This window comes from Panthera onca, chromosome B4 (genome assembly GCF_046562875.1).
Source record: "Panthera onca isolate mPanOnc1 chromosome B4, mPanOnc1 haplotype 2, whole genome shotgun sequence".
Lineage (NCBI taxonomy): Eukaryota > Metazoa > Chordata > Mammalia > Carnivora > Felidae > Panthera > Panthera onca.
The window spans coordinates 122117048-122135233 of NC_138345.1; the positions used below are offsets into that span (position 1 = coordinate 122117048).

At 36.6% G+C, this 18186-nt stretch overlaps 1 protein-coding gene across 3 annotated transcripts in view; it reads left to right on the forward strand.

Moving 5' to 3' along the window:
• PARPBP (PARP1 binding protein) overlaps nucleotides 1-18186 on the forward strand; it is a 149008-nt gene that overhangs the window by 76440 nt on the left and 54382 nt on the right. For all 3 annotated transcript variants that reach the window (XR_009617016.3, XR_009617017.3, XR_009617018.3), the window contains exon 12: nucleotides 7266-7329. The gene's annotated coding sequence lies outside the window, so the exon portion shown is untranslated. The remainder of the gene's footprint in view (nucleotides 1-7265; nucleotides 7330-18186) is intronic.

Here is an 18186-nt window from a genome sequence, read left to right on the forward strand (position 1 = left end):
ATAGAAATTAGAAGATACTTTGAGGATAACGAAAATGTGGCAAAAGATGGGGTTTAGTTATGCAGTGCTTATAGAAAATATATAGCTGTAAATGCGTATTTTAGAAAATTAAAATAATTGAAAAATTAATTATCTAAGCTTATGTCTTAAGGAATTAGTAAAAGAACAGCAAAGTAGACTCAAAGAAAATAAAAGGGAGAGGTTACTAAATATAAGAATAGGGATCGATAAATAGAAGGCAGTCATAGAATAGAAAAATTTTACAAAGTTAAAAGAATAATAACTAATGACTTGTTGGCAAGACCATTTAAGAAAGACAAAAAACACAAGTTACTAATACCAGGAATGTAAAAAGAGAGCATTGCTATAGATCTTACAGATATTACAAAAGATAATAAGTGAATATTATAAACAACTTTTTGCCAATAAATTTAGGTGAGATGAATGAGGGATTGGCAAACTCCTTCTGCAAAAGGCCAGATAGTAAATAGTTTAGGCTTTGGGGACTGTATAGTCACATCTATTCAGCTCTGCCTTTGCAGCATGAAAGCAGCTGTGCATAATCATTCAAAACTGGGTATGGCTGTATCCCAATAAAACTTTATGTACAAATACAGATAGCCTGAGGGACATAGTTTGCTGACTCCTGAGACAGACAAATGCTGTAGGAAAAAAAGACGTTGAGACTGCCACAAGAAATAGGAAATCTAAACATTTCTGTATCTACTAAATAAATTGAATCCATAAATTAAAACCCTTTGTCTCAAAGAAAACTCCAGGCCCAAATGGCTTCATTGGTATATTCTTCCAAGCAATAATAGCAATCTTACAAAAATTCTATCAGACAATAGAAAAAGAGGAAACAGTTTCTGTGGTAGCTTTGTAATCTATCACCTTACCTAGGCTGAACTATATTTTCCAAAATTTCTTTCCCTTTATCTGTATGTTTCTAGTTGGAGTTGGCCACAAGAGACATTTTGTAAGAGATTTAGAGGACAGAAGTGTGAATCAGCATTCATTTAGCTTACACATTATGCTGCTTACCTGCTGGCTCATCTGGTTGGCTTAGGCAGCAGTCAGTTTTTCTAACTGACTTTTTCACTTTCAGTTTTTCTAACTCCTGGGACGTGTGCGTGTGTGTGTGTGTGTGTGTGTGTAGTTCTGTGATAAAGGGCACTAGCTTTCCTACAGGACATATCAGATGCAGCAAGATCAGATAGGAGTTTCAGTCTGTTTTCACTGTTTTCAACTCATGTGTATGGGTTCCAGCTTCTCCTGTTCTTCCTTACATCTATCTTCCCTCCCAGCTGTCTGCCCTGGGGACTCCAGTATTGGATGCTAAACTCTTATGGAGAATGCCCAGTTAGATTCCACAATTGCAGGAGACCAAATCCCTATAACAAATCCTATATATGTGTGTGTGTATGTATGTATGTATGTATACATGTTTGGTTCTGTTTCTCTGAATCCTGCTATTTCCCCAGCTCTTACTTTGAGTCTAGCATAAACTTGGCACTAAAACCTGACAAAGATATTACAATAAGAAAAAATTGTAGGCCAATCCTTCTCATAAACAAAAATGTAAAAATTCTAGGGGTGCCTGGGTGGCTCAGTCGGTTGAGTGTTCGACTTCAGCTCAGGTCATGATCTCATGGTTCGTGGGTTCGAGCCCCGCGTCGGGCTCTGTGCTGACAGCTCAGAGCCTGGAGCCTGCTTTGGAATCTATGTCTCCTTCTCTCTCTGCCCCCCCCCTCCCCCGCTCATGCTTTGTCTCACTCTGTTTCTCAAAAATAAATAAATGTAAAAAAAAAAAATTTTTTTTTAAATGTAAAAATTCTAAACAAAATATTATCTAGTAGAAGCTAGTTATGTGGAAAGAATCATAATTCTTGACCAGGTGAGGTTTACTTCAGGAAAGTAGACTGGTTTAACTTTCAAAAATAAATCAGATTTACCACATTAAATTAATAAAGGAGTAAAAACATGATCATCTCAATAAATGCAGACAAGCACAGTGATCAGCTGTGCCAAATGCAACTGGGTGAGGAAGATAAGAACTGAGAATTCATCTTTGATTTGGCCGTGTGGATAGTCCTTGGTGACCTACATGAAGTTTCAATGATGCTGGTAGAGACCAAACCCCGGTAGGAGAGGATTTAAGAAAGAATTGGAAGAGAGTAAGTGGAGATGTTAAATATAAACAAAATGCCAACAATTTATGCTGAGGAATGCAGAAAAATTGGGCTGTGGATAGAAGAGGATGTGGCACCAGGGGAGTATTTCTATTTAAAGGTGGAAGATATTATATCATGATGATAATGAAGAGAAAGAAGTGTCATTGCTGAATCTGTGTGACTCAAATAACAGAAGGTTTCACATGTTATTGACAGTGTGAAATAAAAAGGACATTCATTCCCCTTCCAACCCTTAAGTATGTATGGTGTTAAAATATCAGTGAAATGGAGGAGGGTATAAGTATGTTTATTACCCAGAAAGTGTAGTACAAATTGGAGAGGGAGAGAAGAGAAAGCACAGAGCTGTTTGGAGATGACAGTGTGGGAAAGATGGATGACTGGAGGGCTCACATTTGGGTGCAGAACAAGGACAGCAGGGTATATGGCAAGGTGGATTTGGCTGGCAAGAGATTTAGTCCCAGCACTTCTTAGAAGAGGATGGTGTTTCTGTGTGTGGTGTTTACGTAGTAGACAGGAAAGGGTAGCTCCTGGTGGGCATTTAGGCCACTCAGAATGCAGCAGTGGAATTGAGAGGTTATACCTCTAAGAGTTTGAATTTAGTTGATGAGTTGATTCTAGTTTTTCTGTGAAGAATAAACTTGAGTCTGTAATTTGAAGGCTTGGGAGAGATGCAAGGCTCCCAGCACACAGGCTCAGGCTCATAGAGATCCTTAGGCTTAGAGATCTTCATGATATGGGGCCCAGCTGAGGGCTGTGAAGGCTATAAAGCTTTTCAAGAATCAACTTAGGTCTGTCTGTAATTTGAGGGTTTGGGAGAGATACAAGGCTCCCAGCACACAGGCTCAGGCTCATAGAAATTCTCAGGCCTAGAGATTCTTCATGATATGGGGCCCAGCTGAGGGTTGTAGAGGCTATAAAGCTTTTCAGTTTTGCAGATACAGTGTGGGTGGGTAGGGTATCTTGTCACCATGCTCAATGTAATGGATTTGTGGGATGGTAGGTGGAAGATGGGAGAGTTGGTGATGCTCTACTGAAATTAGCCCAGTGAATATGAGACCAAGTGAGTAGAAACATTGGTATCCTCAAGCTTTGTTCTGTCACGGCTGCTAATTAATTTAAATATTTATATCTCTATAATATGTATTTGAATTATGGGGCTGCCTTGCATAAGGTTTCCTCTTTTTTATTTATGTATGAAGATTTTAATTCATCTCTGTCTATGAACACTGGTGGACTGGCTGTTTCCCAGGATCTCATTACTGGATGATGATGTTGCTATTAGTGTCATATAAGCAGAATTAATAAAATTGTTTCAAGAGTCAAATGAAGAGCCTGTTCTAGTGAATTACACATTACCAGTTTTTAGAGCTTAGAAAATTCTTGAGAATTGCCTTAAAACCTTAATGCCGTGAATCAAGATATAAGTAACATCAAGAGTTACATGAACATGCTTGAGATTATGTTTGTGGCCAAATTTTTCAGTTGCCTTGCAAAGAAAATTCTTGGATATTGTTTTGATTCTTGGCAATTTTGGAGTCATCTGATAGCATGCTTCCAAAATAACAATGTGATGATAGCTTTCAACATTGGGTTACCAAAAAGGATTGTTGTATTGTATACATTGATTCATAATTTCAGGTTTCTTCACCATTATGGTAAATACTGCATTGAGACTTCATTGTTGCACATGTTTGGAATCTTATGTTTGTACTCTCATGGCTGTCTTCAGCCCTCAGACATTCTTGATTATCACATTGAGAACTCTAGACTCTCAAAACATTTTGGTTTCTATTATGTAGGATGCATATGAGATTCGTTTGTTCTACTTCATTTTCTTCTGTTTGTGATAGAGATGGGATCAGATGGAAACATCTTGATATTGGTATGCATGCTAGTCTTCATTCTGTGTAAATACAGTGCTCTTTTCTACCATCATGACTTTGTTCATGTTATTCTCTGCTCTTAAAATTCCCTCATCTTGTCCCTTTGCCCATCTAAAACTAAAATACCTTTCAAGACTCTTCTTTTGTAGCTTTCTCTGAGTATTATAGTCAAATACCTTTTTCTGAACTCCTACAACATTTGTATTACATTATTATTTAGAAAATAATTGTTTCTTACATTCATTAGTTTACCAAGGCCTTATGTATCTGCAGAAACTTGTCTTGATGACTTCAATTGTTTATCATTCCCTGTGTCCCTACCATGTAACTTTGTCTTCCCACTGTGGGCAGGGTGACTTGCCCACTCCTTGACTTTGACCTCAGTCAAGTGACTTGCTTTAACTAATGAGAAGTTAGCAGATATTACACAAGAAGAGACTTTAACTAGTCTTGCACATTGAGGATTCTCTGTTGAACCTCTGCCATCACCAGGAGAACATTCCTCTGCTAGCCCACTGGAGAGAGTTCCACATGGAACAGAGCCTTGCTACAGCTGAGGCCTTCCTAGATCAGCAGATACCCATTCAAACATCAGACATTAAAGCAAGTTCAGTTGAGGTCAGTAGAGCTGCCTAACAGACTTTCAGCTGATTCTAGAAGCACAAGCTATATAAACATAAAGTTTTGTGTGTGTTTGTTACACAGCATTATTATAGCAGTAGATAATTGATAAAATGTTCTGTGTCGCCTGGCCTTTGTCTTGCTTGCTAAGTTTTTTTACTATTCTCTCCCTCAGTCTTTGATCACTGTGTAGCCATATTGGCCTTCTTTCTGTTCCTCTGATATGCCAAGATAACATTTTTGGCTCTAGATCTTTGCCCTACTCTGTTCCCTCTGTCAGGAGCATCTTCCTCCTATTATTTGTATGGGCATTTATCCCTCATCATCCTGAGGCTCAGCTCACGTGGCATGATTTCTGAGAATGCTTCCTTGATTCCACTGCCTGAAGGAGCCCTCTTCTAAGTCATTCTGTATTCTATCTCATCTTTTCATTTTCTTTACTGTGCTTGTTTTTTCTAAAATTATCTTATTTGTGTATATGTTTATTGCCCATTTTCCCCAGTGTCCAGGAGGGTAAGGACTTTGTTTTATTTACCTTCTTAACCCTGGTATTAAGAACAGAATCTGGCATATAGTAGACTTTCATTAAATAAGAGGTAAATGTATGAATACATTTTTGTTAATCAAGATGACAGACAATACAAAGTATGATAGGTTCCTCGGGCTGCTGTAACAAATTACCATAAATTTGATGGTTTGAAACTACAGAAATTTATTTCTCACAGTTCTGGAGGCCAGATATCTGAAATCAAGCTGTATGTAGGGCCACAGTCCCTCCAGAGGCTCTAGGGAAGATCTTTCATTGCCTCTTCTAGCTTCTGGTGGCTGTTGCCATTGTGGCTGGCTGCATCTGTCTCTGTCTTCATAAGGTCTTCTCTGTGTCTTTCCTCTGTGTATCTGTCCATAATATCCCTCTGCTCCTTACCTCTAAGGGTTCATGTGATGGCATTTGGGGCCCACCTGGATAATATAGGAATATCTATTCATCTCAGGATCCTGAATTTAGTCACATCTGCACAGACCCTTTTTTCCAAATAAGGTATTACATACACGTGACCATGTTATGTAAGCTCACTGTGCTATTTCCTCTTCTTCCAAAATTCAGTTATATAAATAACTGAGTTAAGAAAAGTTATTTCTGCGATTGAGAAATACCTGCTTCTGGTCATTAGAATGTAAGCTAACTGAGGACAGGGGAATTTGTTTTGTTTCATTTTTCCCCCTGCCCCCACCAGCAGTCTTTTCAAAACCTTTGAAAATGCAAGTCAAATCACTTCACTTGTCAATTCAAAAATGTCCAAAAACTTCAGGCTGCATAGTGGTGTCCAAACCTCTCCTTGATCTGATGGTCTCTCTGATTTTCTGATGTCCTCTTTTGCGCTTCTAAACTTGCTCTCTCAGCTCCAGGCACATTGGCCTATTTGCTGTCTCTTAAACTTGTGGTTTCCATGCCTGAAACTCTCTTTCCCCAGGTATCTGCCAGCTTGCCCCTTTACCTTCTAAGTTGTGTCTCAGAGGTCATCTTTTTAGTAAGGTCTTCCCTACACAGCCCTTTCCTGTTATGCCCTGCCCCTCTTCCTCACTTTCATTTTCTCCTAGAACTTAGTATCACCTGACATGCTATTTTACTTATTTCTTTGCTGACTGGCTTTCTCTGTCCAGCAAAATGTAAATTCCATGAGGACAGGGATATTATCAGTTTGTTCATTGCTATATCCCCAAGGCTTTAAATAGTGTTTGGCACATAGTAAGCACTCAATAAATGTATATTGAATAATTCAATGAATGTTCTGCAATGTGACAGTCCAGTGAGCCACCCAGATTGCTGAGATATGGTCTGCCTATCTAACACTGTGGAGATAATATTTCTGTGGATTTTTCTGTATTCTAAATGCTTGGTTTAGACTGATTGATTTTAGTATTTAGTACTGTGTACTTGAAATGCTGTTAATTCTCCATGTAGTCAAAAATGGCTAAACTCTCTAATCCCTTTCTTTACAACTTTGTGGAGTGGAATTCCCAGGTAAACAACCAGTTAAACATCTTGTTAGATTTCTTTTAGTTGTGTATATTTTGGGGGCAGTGATAGTGGTGGCAAAGAGACACTTTAATGGAAAACCATAAGTTAGGTTTCCCCATTCTCTACTTAAAACTCCAATAAGTTCTTTTTTCAAATTAAAAATATATATATATGTTTTAACTTTTAGTTTTAGAGAGAGCACGTGAGTGGGGGAGAGGAGCAGAAGGAGAGAGAGAGGATCTTAAGCAGGCTCCACACTCGGCATGTAGCCTGATATGGAGCTCAATCCCATGACCCTGAGATCATGACCTGATCCGAAATCAAGAGTCGGATGCTCAACCCACTGAGCCACCCGGGTGCCCCTAAAACTCCAAAAAAATTCTTAACTGAAATTTTGATAAAAAGCAAATGAGGCTATGTAGCATAAGATGAATAAAGGGTACTATAGTGTAGTTGCACTAGCCACATTTTAAGTGCTTAGTTGTCACACATGGCTAGTCACTATCATTTTGAACAGTGCAGTTATAGAACGTTTCATCATTGCAGACAATTCTACTGGACAGCACTGCCCTACACAGTGGGGACTGTGAAGATTGATCTAGATAATAAGGTAACAGTTATTTTATGTTTTGTCTCCCCAGGGAAAGTATAAGGATTGTGTTTTGTAGTTCTCTTGTGCTTTTATTCATTCAACAGATGGTTACTGTGTATCTGATAATACATGCCAGGCACTGTGCTAGCCATTAGGAATTCAGTAGTTGGCAGGATAGCCTCAGGCCCTTCCGTATGAAGCTTATATTCTAATGGGAGAGATACTCATTAAATAGTCAATCATACAAATAGCTATAATCTACATAATGCTGGATATAAAGTAGCTGTTTAAACAACCACTGGTTAATTAACGAGTATGTACAGTCTCACCAACTTCTTAGATCCTTACAAAATAGGCACAAAAAGTTACATAGTAATGTATAGTTACTATATCCCCAAGTATGTATACCTATACTTCAGGTATACAAGTAGTGTCAAAAGTTTCTGTGCAGCTAATAAATTTAGTAATATGCAGACTGCCTTTTGTATTTTTTTTATTTCGGACATAGAGCAAAGATTATGTCAGTTGCCCTGTGGTTTAAAGCCACAGTTATTCTGAGAGTACACAGTTGCCATCATTGAACAGTAGCTGATCCAAAAGAATTCCAGCCAAGATCTTGCCAATGATGGAAAGAAATGATGTGTCCTGGTAGTTGCCAAGAAGTATATTTTTCTTGTTAATGGCAATCATTGTGTCTTCGAAGCTCTTCATACTTTGTGATGTACATATATGACTGTTCCTTAGGAAGCAGTCAAATTGATTCAAACACTGCTTACCTCTGTGTAATTTGCAGTTATACAGATGCCTCATAAATGTTTTCAATACTGCTGCCGCCGCTGCTGTTGCCAATAACATTCCATAGAAAGTTCTAGAAGTGCCATGGAGACTGGCACTTTATCATTGTTTATTATTTTAATTTCATTTTTCCCTTCAAATCAGCAAGTCTTGCTTGTGCTGTTAAGTCCTAGAAATTCTCCTTTAATATGGAAGGGGGTATGAAGTGTAATTCACACCTCTGAGAATTTTCTTTTTGTTGTTGATTTTTGTAACCTCCTTTAGACTTCTCTAGGTGGTATGTCTGTGTGTGCTTTTTATTGTTAGACACTGACACTGCCAGTACCCATAATAATCAAAGGAATTATTGCATTGGTTAATAATTAGTGGAGTAACAGATTCACAATAGAGGCAAATAAATTGGGAGATTAGTTTTCCTATGCAAAGAGGAGTTTGGGAATAATCAGAGCACAGCCAGTGTGGTGGCTCCACGATGTCACCAGAAACTAGGTTCTCTCTTTGTTCTTGGCCATACTTAGTACTGGCTTCCATCTCCAACATCACTATGGTAGTTGTTGCAACTCTAGTCATCATATCTGTATTTCTGGCTGAAAAGAGGTGGTGGGGGGTGGGGGGAAGGCAAAATATAGCACACATCAGTTGAAGCCACACAAGGTATGTCTATCTACCTCTCACAAAATCATTCCTTATTGCAAGGGAAGCCAGGAAGTAATTTTTAGGTAGATCTAGTTGGCACCCCAAATAGTATTAAAAGTAAAGAAAATTGGGGGTATAGATATTATGTTGCTAGCTTACAGTCTTGCTCACTGTCTAGCACATATTATTGTTGGTAAACTGTGGGCAGGTGGAAAAACTACTGTTATTAAGAGTGTGAAATTGCTCATGAGTCCACTTTTATGAATATGACTTAAATGTAGCTATATGGAAAGCAAGAAAAATACACGTTCTACTTTTATAAAGGAAAAACTGGTTGAGGTAATGAAATATTTTTGGTACATTTTGTTTGACCCTGGCTAGTCAAGTATTTCCCATGACCTGAAGTATTGTTCACTCAGGAAAGAAAAATCAAGCACGTAGTAGGCACCCAATAAATCTTACTGAAATTAATCACATTTACCTATCTTTGGTAGAAGTTCATTATGTGGTTTCCTTATTAATACAGGGTAATGTTACACTAGCATGAATGATTAATGCCACTTGATGAAGGATGACATCATGAAAACTCGAATTATTTCATTTGTTCAGTTTTCTCATTTTAGAATATGACAGCAATACCAAAAACCATGATGCCTAGGAATAAAGCTAACCAAAGAGGTAAAAGATCTGATCTGTACTCTGAAAACTAAAGAACACTTATGAAAGAAATGGAAGATGACACAAAGAAATGGAAAAATATTCCATGCTCATGGATTGGAAGAACAAATATTGTTAAAATATTTATACTACTCAAAGCAATCTACAGATTTAGTGCAATCCCTATCAAAATTCTACCAGCATTTTTCACAGAGCTGGAACAAACAATCCTAAAATTTGTATGGAACCACAAAAGACTCTGAATAGCCAGAGCAATCTTGAAAAAGCAAAGCAAAGCTGGAGGCATCACAATTCTGGACTTAAAGATATATTACAAAGCTGTAGTCATCAAGACAGTATGTTACTGGCACAAAAACAGACACATAGATCAATGGAACAGAATAGAAAACCCAGAAATGGACCCACACCTATATGGTCAACTAATCTTCAACAAAGCAGGAAAGAATATCCAATGGAAAATAGCCTTTTCAACAAATGGTGTTGGGAAAACTGGGCAGTGACATGCAGAATGAAACTGGGCCACTTTCTTACACCAACACAAAAATAAATTCAAAATGGATGAAAGACCTAAATGTGATACAGGAAACCATCAAAATCCTAGAGAAGAACATAGGCAGCAACCTCTTTGACCTCGGCCGTAGCGACTTCTTACTAGACAAGTTGCTGGAGACAAGGGAAACAAAAGCAAACATGACTATTGGGATTTTGTTAAGATAAAAACCTGCACAGCAAAGAAAACAATCCACAAAAATCAAAGGCAACCTATGGAATGGGAGAAGATATTTGCAAATGATGTATCTGATAAAGGGTTAGTATCCAAAATTTATAAAGAACTTATCAAGCTCAACACCCAAAAACAAATAATCCAGTTAAGAAATGGGCAGAAGACATGAACAGACATTTTTCCAAAGATGACATCCAGATGGCTAACAGACATTTGCAAAGATGATCAACATCACTCATCATCAGGGAAATAAAAATAGAAACCACGATGAGATACAACCTCACACCTGTCGGAATGGCTAAAATTAACACAGAAAACAACAGATGTTGGTGAGGATATGGAGAAAGGGGAAACCTCTTACACTGTTGGTGGGAATACAAACTGGTGCAGCCACTCTGGAAAACGGTGCAGAAGTTCCTTAAAAAGTCAGCAATTGCACTATTAGGTATTTACCTAAAGGATACAAAAATACAGATTCAAAGAGGCACATGCCCCTGAATGTTAATAGCGGCATTATCAACAATAGCCCAACTATGGAGAAAGCCCAAATGTCCATTGACTGATGAGTGGATAAAGATGTGGTGTATATACACAATGGAATATTATTCAGCCATGAAAAAGAATGAAATCTTGCCACTTGCAATGATGTGGATGGAGCTAGAGGGTATTATGCTAAGTGAAGTAAGTCAGAGAAAGACAAATACCATATTATTTCACTCATGTAGGAATTTAAGAAACAAAACAGATGTACATAGGAGTAGGGGGAGAAAAAGAGGGAGACAAACTGTAAGAGACTCAACTACAGAGAAGGTTGCTGGAGGGGGGGTGGGTGGGGAAATAAGTGTTGGGTGTTATAGAGGGCACTTGTGGTGAGCACTGGGTATTATATGTAAATGACGAATCACTAAATTCTACTCCTGAAACCAATATTACACTATATGTTAACTCACTAGAATTTACATAAATAACTAGAACTTAAATAAATACAGCAGCAACATTTGCTAAGGACTTATTTTAATAGGGCTATTTGACCATTTAACAAATATTTAGTGGAATTTTTTGCCATTTTGTTATAAAATCACACAAAAATACAGAAGGAAACTTCACACAAATGTATAGCTTAATAGGTTATTACAAGAGAAAATAACCACTCAAGAAATGAAACTTTTCTGTACACTCCACAAACTTCTGTGTGCCCAATCTTTCAACCTCCTAGTTAACACCTCAAAAATAACCATTATTATTATTATTTTTATAGTAATGGATTCTTTGAATTTCTATGTACTTTGAATACTCAAGTGTGCATACCTAGACACCATAATTTAGTCTTACTCATTAAAAAAACCCCCAAAACTTGTCTTAGAAGTCTGTTTTTGAAAATAGGTTTCCCCTCCATCTTTTTCTTTTTTACACAATTTATCTGTTGATTAGCCCAAGATATTTGACCTGTAGAATTTCCTACAGTCAGGATTTTACTAATTATGTACTTATGGTGAAGTTCAACCTACTTATTTGCCCTCCTTATTTCATGCAAGTTGGTAGTAGGATCCAGAGACTTAATAAAACTCACGTTTGACCCTTCAGTAAGGGTATAAGTGAGGTTTTTGTTTTGTTTAATCAAGAAGCACATAATTATTCATGTTATTATCAAGTATTGATGCTCAATTAATTGGGGGTTTAAAAGTGAAATTCTAATTTATCATTTTTTTCATTTATTATTTGAAATACTTTTATAAGAGATGTTTCCTCTTGTCTAATATTTTGTTTCTTGGTGGTACACTGTATATAAGAAATAAAGGATAAATGCTTGGTTTTTCCCCCTTATTTTCAGTGTTCACGATAATGAATTGGCATCCCTCTCATTCTCAAAAGGTGATCTTTTACTTTTGTTTTTCTAAGTATTAATATGAACTCATGAATTTAAACATACTTTTTGTGTTTCATTCACTGAGATTATTACACGACTTAGAGCTCAAATTGTGCCATCTTTGGCCAGGGGGAGCCTCTTTACATGGGCTCCTGAGTCTGTGATAGCTTTCTTGCCATCTAGTATGGTCCATTGTTCCCGGTTCATCTTATACATTTCTTTTGCTAGACCTGAATTTGTCATTTCTTCAAAAGTCTTGAAGTGAGAGTTGGAATTTCAGTGCTACAATCTGGGTAACAGAGCTCTCATTGCTATTGGGTTCGTCATTTTTTTCTAAGCCTCTCCAGTGGATAGAGCAAATAAACACATTATGTTAAATAGTTTGATGAACTCATATTAATGCTTCCAGTTCAAATTCAACTATAATAATTTGTAACTCAGTCTCTTTGTGTTGTATTTGTATCTGCTTTTTCTCTCCCACTGAAAATCCTAGTTCTCAAGGACACAGAGGATATTAGAATATCTCATAATTACTCATGTATTTTGTCCTAAATTAAATAATCTCAAAATATTAATCTGTTAATACTTCCACTACCAATATCATGAAGAAAGTTTTTAAAAAGGTGGGTTTTTCTTTTTTTTTGGTTTTTGCATGTGTCCGCTCCATTTTTGAAGTTGTGCAAGAGTTTACCATTGTATGAGCATATAAGTATTACATACTGTTTTCTGTTTTTTAACACTCCTTTAGTATTAATTTTATGAATATACATTTATATTTAATGCTCATTACTAGACTTAGGTTGATGTCTATAGTCATTTTGGTTGTATGAAGCTAATTCTCTGGTATGCCCCTTAGTAGGCCTCATAGGAACAATATTTCCTGAGGTTTTGCATGTTGTGAAATCATTTGTACCCTTTCTCAGTGAAGAACATTTTGCTGGATATAAAATTTTTAACTCACAATTTGTTTTCTTGAGTGTCTTAGATATGGTTGCTTTGACTAATGCCCAAAAACATTGATTCAATTCCACAGCTGTTCATGAAAAAAAAAAAATTCTTAATAAATCAGAAATAACATAAAAAAGAATATATGTCACTTACTAACACCAATAAAATAATTAGCCTTAAAACATTTCAACTATTGTCAGGAACAAAAGCTAATGCTCACTGTTATCATTGTTATTCATCATTGTTCTGGAAATTCCAGCAAATGCATTAATAACAAGAAACAGAATATATTCTGGTACTTACCAGAGTAGAGGAGACAAAATTGCCTTTGTTCACAGATGATATGAGCATCTAGCTAGAAAGACTACAAAAATCAACAAAACAGAATTGGAAACAAATATATTCACTATGATAGCTAGAGTCAATGTCCATAAACAAAATCATTAGCTCTCCTATTATGCAGGAAAGGATTAACTCAGCAGGCTTGGGTTGTTCAAACCCTGCACATTCCCAAGAAATGCCCATTTTGAAGACTGCCGGCCTTTGGCTGGCCCCTGGGAGCTGAGCTCTTGGAATGTTCTTTCTATTAAGAGTGTTCTTTTTTTTTTTTTTTTTTTTTTTTCATGCCTGAGGCCTTGAGCCATGCTGTACCAGTTTGTCCAAATAGTTTATGCTAACAATGTGATTTAAGGTTTGTTTCTTGGATCTGGAGCTTGGGTAACTGATGTTTATCGTGCAAGTGCTATATATCTATATGAATGACCCCCCCCCCCCCCACCCAAATTAAAAAACCCAGGGCATTCAAGCTTGGGAGAACTTACCAGGCTGGCAACACTTTGCATATGTTGTCACACATTGCCACTAGAGGAGTTAAGTATGTCCCATGTGATTCCTCTGGGAGGGAACATTGAAATCTTGAGTTGGGTTTCCTCTGGGTCGTGCCCTCTATGTTTTTCCTTTTACTCCTTTTTATTATTTTACTGTAATAAACCATAACCATGAGTGTAACAACTTCTGAGTCCTATGTAGGAGTCCTAAAGTAAATAAAGGGGCTTGAGGGTGGTCTTGGGGACCCTTGACACATCTATATACTGTGAATATCTTTATAGAAAATAAGACCCTATTTATCAGAGTAATAAAATAGAATATTTAGAATATATACTTTACCTATAGAATACTCAAACTTTAAGAAGGCTTAAAAGTAAAGACTAATCAATTTTGAAAAGACTTAAACAAAAGATAAATTTCACTTTGAAATTCAAGGGAAGACTTGAACAAAGAGAGGGCTTATAAAAATATCAACTTTCCCTAGATTATTAAAAATTTTAACATAGTTCTAATTAAAATCATAAGTTTTTAAAAAACATGATCACCTAAGAAAATAGCCTGTACATTTTGAGGAAAAGAATTCTGAATAGGGCCTTACCTTCAGATAATAAAATTTATTTTCAAAGGGCGCCTGGATGGTTGATTGTTAAGTGTCCAACTCTTGATTTAGGCTCAGGTCATGATCTCTGTTCATGGGATTGAGCCCTGCACTGGCTCTGTGCTGACAGCATGGAGCCTCCTTGGGATTCTCTCTCCCACTCTGCCCTCTCTCTGCCCCTCCCCCCCCCCCCCCCCCCGCCGCCGCTAGTGCTCTCTCTCTTTAAATAAACATTAAAAAAAAAAATTAATTTTTTTAAGTTATAAGAATTAACTAAATAGTGTGGTATATACAAAACCAGGAATAGATAGGTAAATTAATTTAATGGAAACAAATATACCCAAATATTTATTAGAATTTAGAATAAAGACTGCCTTCAAATCAATGAGGAAAAGTTGTTTACTCAAAGAGTCGTGTTGAGAAAATGGGCTAACCATTTGGAGAAAACTAAAGTTGGAACTCTAATAGTCCTTAAAAAAAAACACATTTCAGGTGTAAGTATATATTTAAATTGTGAAAAACCGAACTGTAAAAGGACTAGAAGAAAACATAAGAGAATGGTTAGATAATATTATGGTAGGAAAAGGCCTGTATGTAATTCCAAAGGTATACTGTTAGAGAATATATCTAAACTTTGTAAATATTTAAATCTGATTTCTGTATGGTAAACCAGCAAAACTACAAAAACAAAACAAAAACAAGCACAAGTCATTCCACTAATAAAGAAATGCAAGTTAAACTCCAATAAGTTCCTACAGTTTTCCTATTAGATTAGCAATGATTTAGAGTAATGATAAAAGCTTGGATTGGTGAAGAGATATGTAAATGAAGACTCTCATATGCTGCTGGTAAAAGAATATATTGATACAATATTTCTGGGTGGTAATTTGGAAATCTATGTCAAAATATGTATCTTTTACCAAGCAATTCCACATCTAGAAGTCCTTTTAAGGGAATAATCAGGAAATGCCCAGAAGTATATGCAAAAATATTTTTTAAAAAATTAGAAACTGTTTAAGTGACCGTAAATAGGGAATTGGCTAAACAAATTACAATACAGCTATACTATGTAGTCACTAAGAATGATGATGTAGGTATGTGTTTGTGTATATGCAAAGATGTTATTAATATATTATTTTTGAAAGGTTATAAAGCTATTTTTAGTTACCTTTTAAAAATACTGTGTGTGTGTGTGTGTGTGTGTGTGTGTGTGTGTGTGTGTGAAAGATTATACACTGAAGTATCAATAGTTATTTCTGGGTAGGAGGATTATAGGTAGTTAAAAATACACATATTCACTTTTGTGTTTATCTGTGTTCTGAATTTTCCATATTAAACTTTGTTACGGAAAAATAGTGAACTAAAAACAAAACAAATCACCCTACCTGCTTTAATTATATCAGGATTCATATGGGGAATATATTTTGATGGAGGAGTAGCTTTAAAAGAAAAGGTTTGCAACTCACATAGTTAAATTTTTTTCTGGCCATCCTGTTACTAATTCTTATTGATTTCATAGCTCCAGATTGAGACCATCCCCCCACCCCACCCTGTACCGATGCATAATTTGATCTACTTCCTTGATTTTTTAACATTCCTGTTTTGTCTGTGACTAGCAAGCAGTTTCCCTTTGTCATGACCCTGGAACTCCCCACACCTGATGATTGCCCTGTGGTCAGTTTTGTTTGAACATGCTTTCTTTCAGAGACTATTTATGGATAGTTGTGAATACTGAGGATAATATTTATAAATATTTGAATAAAAGTGTTTTTTATCTCTAGAAATTGGTGGTGAGAGAGAGATTAAGAATCTGAAATGTATATACCAACCTTGCCTTAGTTAAGCTCTTTAGGGAAATGTCCAGATATGTTTGGTTATGGGGTTCTATCAGAAGTGAGGAGGCCTATGTCCTAGTACTTCCAAGAAGGATGTTTAGCAGGGCTTGTAAAGAATTTCATTCAGAATTTGGCTTGCTTACAAATGATTCCCTTTATGTTTCTTAAGAGAGAAGCTCCGGCTGGGTCAATATGGTGTTTGTTTATTAAGCAGAAGTTCATGCCAAACAACTTCAGATGCCACTTCATATTTAGCCACTGTGGATTTCTGTATGAGCAAATTATCCCTCACAGTGATGAAAAAATGAGACAGTGCTGGTGATGCAGTGGTTATAGTTGCCCTTTTCATCCTTGATTTTGAAGATCAGGGTTCTTTGACATGGACCATCAATATGGAACTCTGAAGCTCTCATTTATGGAGTTGTTTTCTGAACTGGCATCCACCTAAGCCAGGAATAGACTGCAGTACACTAATTGAGAACGACACAGTTCTTGGTTTTAAGTCTGATCCATGGCTTACATTGTCTTACCGCACCAAATAGCTCTGCTATGAAGGTTTGTTTCTCTTAGTTCCTTTATTTCTTGAAATTCTTTTCCTCCTACAATTCTACTCTGTTCCCATGGGTCTGTAGGATTCAATGAATCTTCCAAGCCTAAAGACTTATATCTGGACATTCCTTTTTCTTCCAATCAGTTCCTTTTCTAAGATGGCATTGAGGTAGTATGTTGTATGTTTGTTTAATACTTAGTTATTATTGTTATAATATGTAATTTCTATTTTATTTCACTTCTGAACTAAAATTGCTGGCTTGCTTTTATCATTGTGCTATGGTTTTTAGGGACATTGCACTCCAGTTTTGCCACTGAATGTTTTAATTAAGTGGTAGGTATTAGGAGAATGGAATTTAAGAGAAGTTTTCAGAGAGAATTAAGAAGAAAATAGTTCCAGAGTTGACCATCTTACAATATTCCTATCCAGGCCTATCTTTTCTCCATGCAGTTAGTTACAACAGTTGGAGGGCTGCTTCTAACACTGGCACCAAAGAGTTCAGTTTTTCCACTCTCTCTCCCAGAAAAGATCAGGAAGTGCAATAAGGTTCATGAAAATTTAAGCTTGAAGTTTAGAAAACTCAAAACAACCCAAACCCTCAAACATTCAGTTTGGTTTGAATCTTGGACAAAAGTTTGCTATGCAGCTAGTGGAGCCATTCCAGCTTAAGGGCTGTAGTAACTTCATTTCAGGGCTAGTGACGGGGAAATTATGAAACCATAACTTGGATCTTATTTTAACAAAACCAAGAAACAAAAACACTTACTGGGGAATCTGCATGGGAAAGGGGGCCTACCTAACCCCAATTGCTGCTATTTTACTGTGGCAACTCCTCTTACTATAGGAATTATGAAACTGTTCTTTCCAATTCCTTCAGAGAGAGCTGGCTTTTGAAAGCAATTGAGTTGTCTGCATCCAATTTATAAGCCTCCTGATGTGCACAACAGGGAAAGATCTTTCATAGGTGATTAAATCCAACAGGGTTAAGGCCTGTCATAGTGATCTCCCTCATGGTCAGCTTTCATTTCAAAAGTCATCCCAGGAGAACCACTGTAGTTCTTTACCTAGTTGACTTCTGAAACAAATTTTCCACTTCAAAGAAAGCCCAATAATTTAGACCCTATCCTCCTTGGATACTATTTATTTGTTCCAGGGATAAGAATTCCATTTAATGACTATTTCTTGAGTGGCTTCATGGGCTTCATTATATCTGGCACAGGAGAATATATTCCAGGCAGGGGTATACAACATAGAAAAAAAAATGTTTTTCCTCAAAGATCTTACGGACCAGTCTATGATCAACAATGGAAACATATTAGAACCAAACAAATACAAAAAGGATTCATTGTGAAATAATTAAGAAAAAACTTGAGTTGATTTCTAAACATACCCAATAGATTATCTCACCTAATTTAC